The following is a 5,901-nucleotide window of genomic DNA, read 5'->3' as shown; positions in this document are numbered from 1 at the left end:
GGTCTTGCTGGGTGACAGCCGAGGCCCTTGGAGGAAGTGGGCTGCGGGTCTGGTGTCCCCGTGCAGACCCCACATAAGGCCTCGTGTGGAGTCCCACGCCAGGGCTTCTCCGTGTTGGAGTCGACTGGAAATGCCTGTCCACCTCTCATTCCTCGGGGGTTGGGCCTCTCCCTCTGACCAGTCCTTAGACTGAGGTGAGACCCAGGTCCTCCTCCTGTCTGGTGACTTGGAGGGACCATGGCGGAAGTGGACTCAAGCCTTGCTGGGAGCTCAGCAGATGAGCGCAGGGCTGAGGGCCCCCAGAGACGCTGCCTGGCACACAGTGAGAAATCAACAGAGGGTTGTTCCCCTCCATTTTCCTCAGAGAAAGGAAAGCCATCTGGGGACGAAAGGTCGGGAGAGAGAAGGGACGTCCACCAGCAGCCTACTCTCCTCATGGCATCTTCTGAGGTGGGTCCCTGCATCTCCTCCTTGGCGGGGGGCATGCAGCCAGCACTGGGGTGTTCGTGCTGCCCTGTCCAGGCCTCTGAGTGGTGTGCAGACTGCACCTTGGACCTCCCGGGCTCCAGCCTCTGCTTGGGGAGCACCGGGTCCTGGGTGTGTTTTGGCTTTGAGTCTTTCAATTCCTCCTCTGCTGGGCATCTGTCCTGCCCCCCGTCTCCCCTCCCGGCTCCCCCTTCTTGGATTCTGCTTGTGTGGTTTCTCTGATCTGATGGGGCAAGACCCCAGAGCACAGTCAGGTGTTCATGTGGGTGTGCACATGCGATGTGCTATGGGGGGTGTTTCTCTCTGGGTACAGAGTGTGTGTTTGCGTGTGTGCTGTGTATGCACAGGGCATGTTGACATATATCTGGTGTGTATACAGGCTGTCTATAACATATGCGTGGTGTATGTGCATATTACGTATGTGTGTTCTCAGGACTGCATGTGTGCATGTGCAATGTTGTGTGGACAACTTGTTTGCTCCCAATGTCATGTGTCTGTATGTGCCGTGAGATTTGTGTGTGCACACACAGTATTGTGTGTGAATGTGTGCTTGATGCAGTATTCTGTATATGTGTGCTACAGTGTATGTGTGTGTGCATGCATGTGCTGTGAATGTGAGTGTATACACGCACTCAGTATGTGTGCACAGTGTGTATGTGTGTATATGTGTGCAAGATGTCTGTATGTGTACATGCGTGTGCTGTGTGTGCACTCACACAATACGTGTGTGCAGTGTATGTATGTGCATATGTGTGTGCATGAATGTGCTGTGAGTGTGTGTACGTACTCAATATGTGCACACAGTGTGTGAGTATGTATGTGCATATGTGTGCAATATGTGTGTATGTGTGCATGCATGTGCTGTGAGACTGGTAACTCCTTTTTTCTTTCCATTTTTTCCCTTTTTGAGTGGGAATGTGTATAACTGTCAATATATGCCTGTCCCAACGTTGTATTTGGGGAGCAGATAACTTTCTTGAGTTTTACATGTTCACAGATGAAGGGGAATTGTGCATCCGGATAGATTGTACCCTGAGCCTCACACACCCCTGATTTAGATTATTTAGATGATGAGATTTGGGATTTTTGAATTCATTAGATTTAGATGAGATTTTTTTTTGGATTTAGACTTGATATTGTAAAGAGTAAGACTTTTGGAGATGTTGGGATGGGGTGAGTGTATTTTGCGTGTGGGATTTTGCATGTGAGCCTTTGGAGACCAGAGGGCAGACTGAGGTCAGCAGAATAACGGCCCCCAAAGATGTCCACACCTTACTCCCCAAGCCCGGTGAATATGCTAGCTTATATGTTGAAGGAGATTTTACAGACGTGATTAAATTGAGGACTTTGAGATGGGGAGATTATTCTGGATTATCTAGGTGGACCTAGATAATCACAAGTGTCATTATAAGAAGGAGGCAGGAACGTCAGAGTCAGAGAAGGAGACATGACTATGGAAGCAAGATCAGAGTGATGAGATTGCTGATTTGAAGGTGGAAGAAGGGACCTTGAGGCAAGGAATGTGGGCACCTCTAGAAGGTGCAAAAGGCAGGGAAGTGGGTTCTCCCTGGAGCCTCCAAAAGCAAGGCAATCTTGTCAACACCATGATTTAGCCAATGAAACCCATTTTGGACTTCTGACTTCCGGAACTGTAAGATAGTAAAATTGTGTTGTTTTAAACCACTAAAATTGTGCTAATTAATTATAGCAGCAATAGGAAACTAATACAGGGGCATGTTGACAAGGAGCCAGCAAAGGAGACAGTCAGTGTTGCAGGAGGATCAGGAGACAGGCAGTCCCAGAACCCGGAAGAAGAACGTTTCCTGAAGGGGAGTAACGCTCTGTGTTGGATGTTGCTGGACCTCCAAGATGAGGGCTGAGGACTGACCTCCTCATTTAGCAAAGTGAAGGTCACTGACTGCAGCAAGAGTGTTTTTGGTGCACTGGGGGAGATAAAAGCCTGATAGGAGAGGATTCAGGAGAGACTAGGAGGAGAGCAACTGGAGATGGCAAGAGTTGTTTCTGAGGGACTCATGGTAAAGGGCGGAAAGACAGGTAGCAGCTGGGGTGCCCTTGGCCTGTGGGAGTGGACAGCACGAGTGCTGTTGAGTGACCCAGCCGAGGGGAGCAGTTGGACAAGAGCTCGGGAGAATACTGGGGCTGGGTCCTTGTGTCGGGGGAGGGGCTGGGTCTAGCACATGCTGCAGAGTCTGCGTGGGTGGGAGCCCTTGTGTGTGTGGGGGCGGGGGGTTGATGCCGGTGGGAGCACATGGAAGTTCTTTTCTGATTACTTCGATTTTCTCAGCGAAATAGGAAACAATCATCTCTTTTTCACTTGCTAAATGTGCTGAGCAGGCTTGCCGAATGCATACACTTCACCCAGGGCCCCAGAGCACAGCAGGAAGCAATAGGAATACGTTGCACATGCAGCTTCAATATTGTTTGGTTGGAGAAATAATATACTGCCCAAATAGTTTGTTTTAAATTAGACAAACACCCTGGAGCCGGCCTGCTGCTGGAGAGGACAGCAAGGGCTGTTCGGAGCGCTGAGGTCAGCTGTGTTTGACATTCCTGACGCGTGAAGGGCTCGCTTAGAACAACAGCGCGAGCCGCGGGGCGTGAGCTCCCTGGAGCCGCTCCAGGGCCCCGCTTGAGAAATGTTTCGGTCCTAGAGATTCCGCCCCAATTTTAAACATCTGTTGGTGATTGTGGAAAATACGGTTGGGATTGTTTTGGTCACAGCCTGTGAAAGCTGCCGTTGTGCTGTGCTTTAAAGCCTCGGTGATGGATATTTCACACTCTGACTCAAGTGGGCAGCGCCGGCCCTGACCCATGTCAACAGGGTCCCACCTGCCGCTCAGCTTGCGGCTCCAGCTCTCCTTAGAGGTGGGTCCTGAGAACCCAGGAAGATGTGAGTCTGGGAGCCCTCCAGCAGCTCAGTCCCCTTCCGTCCTGTCCTGAGGTAAGTCGTGTAGGTGTCTGTGTTCTCCACATGTCAAACTCCTTCAGGCCAGAGGCCCTGCACTTCCTCGGTCCGTCTGTCCACCTGCCTTTGTGAGCCTCATGGGGGCCTCCTCATTCTCTCCTGGCTCCTCATAGCCCCTCGTCAGAGAAACTCTCCCACCCACTGTTTCATTCCATATCTCCGTGGGCAAGACCTGTCGTAGCTTTTTGTTTTCTTTTGGTTTTATTTTTTAGATCAATCGAGGCCAGTCTGGAGTCCCATTTCCTCAGGACAGTGGACACAGTGAATCTGAGGTGCTTTCTGGTCTTAAGGAACCTCTGGACCCCAAACCTCCCCTGCCCTCCTTGCTTCTGCTCCACAGCTGGGCCCTCCTCGCCAGGGTGGGAACGAGGCACACGCTTCCCCGGTCTCCTTCGAGTCCCTTCCCCCCGACCCCAGCCTGCCCTGGCCTGAGCTCCTCACCAGCACCTGTAAACGGCCTCTGGATCTCATCGCCTGTCTCCCTGCGGGAAGGTGTCCTTCTGGGCAGGGGTCTGTGCCTGTTTCTCGTGGTTTTGTCCCAAGCCCTTGAACAATGTCTGGTGCACAGGCAGATAAGAGTAAGAAGCCAGACAGCAGCCTCAGCCCCTCGTTGTGCAGCCCGAGTGTTTCAGGCTCACAGCACCTGCCACAGTGGGTCGTAGTGTCATATAAATATGCATCTCCACCACACAGATGAGAAGGAAGGAGACTAGGCCTGGATGAGTGCTCAGTCATGTTGCCAGTAACCTGACACTTGACCTCAGGTCTGTTGAGTTTCAAAGCCCAATTTTTCAGTCACTGTGGAACACTGCCTCCTTTGAGCCTATGGAACCCTAACCTACACACAACACATCTATCTCTACCCGTCTTTCCTTCGGTCTGTCCATTTGTCCAGTTATCCACAATTTCTATACCTACACTTTTACATCTATCATCCATCCATCCACATAATCCATCATCCATCCATCCATCCATCTAATCTATCACCTATCTATCCATCCATTTAATCCATCATCTATCTATCCATCCATCCACCTATCATCCATCCATCCATCCATCCATCCATCTAATATATCATATCCATCCATCTGATCCAACATCTATGTATTCACCCATCCGTCTAATCTATCATCTATCCATCCATCCATCCATGTATGCATGCATCCATCTATCTAATCCATCATCCATCTATCCATCCATCCATCTAATCCGTCATCTATCTATCCATCCATCCACCATACAATGAGATACACGTGCACACCTCAGTCCTTGAAGGGACGTGCATCCACCTGGCCCCGAGCATCACCCACCCCACCTCCAGGATGGGCTTCCCCTGTCTGCTATGCCCTCCTGATCCATTCTGCTGCTCCAGAGAGAGCTCCCCGCCTGGCTGCTCCTGGCTGTGTCCCCTCTTTGCTGGCGTGCTGCCTTCCAGTGGGATTAGGACCTCCCTCTCAAAGAACTTCCCTTGGTGCCTGTTTCCTGCCTGTCAGTCTCACAGAGACCATCAACCCAAGGACCATAAAAAGTACCAACTCGAAGGGGCCCCTTGCACCCCCACTGGAAGTGGCTGTTTGTCTGCAGGGAAGTGGCATTACAGGAACTGAAGGGATGGGACCCTTTACTTCTGACATCACACTCACAGTGAGGCTGAAGGAGGCAGTAAAGAGAGAGCAACAAGGCCGAGAGAGGAGTCTGCGCCTGGGCCTGGCTGCGTGGGACACAGCCTTCTCTGGGGCCTCTGTTTGCGCCCCTTGGTCCGGGGTGTGGGCCCTGCTCCCGGCTCCAGCACTGCTGGCCTGAGTCCTGGCTGCGGCTGATGGACACGACAGCAGCCAGGGGTGGGAGCTCCTTTGGATGGATTAAAACATGGACCTGTAACTTGAGTCACATCTTTAGTTTGTAGCAAACTTCTGAAGTCAACCGCACTCCTGGGAGCGAGGCCTCTTTTCTGGTGCAGAATCTGCCTTTGTGGAAAGAAAAATAAAGCCATTTTGTTTGTTTCATGTTAAGGCCTGTAAGGTAAGTTTCTGGTTTGGGGGAGCTCCCTTCCTCCTGACCCCAGTCGACCTTGACAAGGGTCCATGAGGCACGTGCTTTCTGCAGGGCCCTCCATAGTGGACTAAGAGGGTGGGGAGGAAGCTGGGCGGCCGAGGGACGTCCTCCCGCTAGTTACTTCCCTCTCTGTCCATCCTTCGTAAACTCCTCTTCCTCTTGCAGAGGGACATGGAGGCGCCTGGTGCTGAGGCCTCAGCAGCGGAAAGCCAGGCCCTTCCTGGCAGGACTGGGCTAGGCGAGGACAGGCCCCAGGATGGCCATCCCTGCAGCTGTGAGCTGGCTGGGGCACTCCCATGTGCTGCGGGCGGTGGGCCATGGGGGCATAACCTGGGGCAGTGGGCAGCGGCTTTCCCTCCCAGGGCTTGGCAGGA

The 5,901-nt window shown here is 52.3% G+C and overlaps 1 long non-coding RNA gene across 2 annotated transcripts; it reads left to right on the top strand.

Moving 5' to 3' along the window:
• The first annotated feature begins 3,078 nt into the window (after window positions 1-3,078).
• On the top strand, window positions 3,079-5,484 carry LOC139073783 (uncharacterized). Of its 2 annotated transcripts, none has more exons than XR_011522764.1 (3): window positions 3,079-3,448; window positions 3,685-3,744; window positions 5,057-5,484. It is a non-coding gene; the product is annotated as an uncharacterized lncRNA (long non-coding RNA). The 2 variants fall into 2 exon arrangements; XR_011522763.1 differs by having other exon boundaries at window positions 4,966-5,484.
• Window positions 5,485-5,901: the final 417 nt, after the last annotated feature.

This window comes from Equus przewalskii, chromosome 10, assembly GCF_037783145.1.
Source record: "Equus przewalskii isolate Varuska chromosome 10, EquPr2, whole genome shotgun sequence".
Lineage (NCBI taxonomy): Eukaryota > Metazoa > Chordata > Mammalia > Perissodactyla > Equidae > Equus > Equus przewalskii.
Note: the sequence above shows the minus strand (reverse complement) of the source record. Positions and strands in the feature narration are given on the sequence as shown.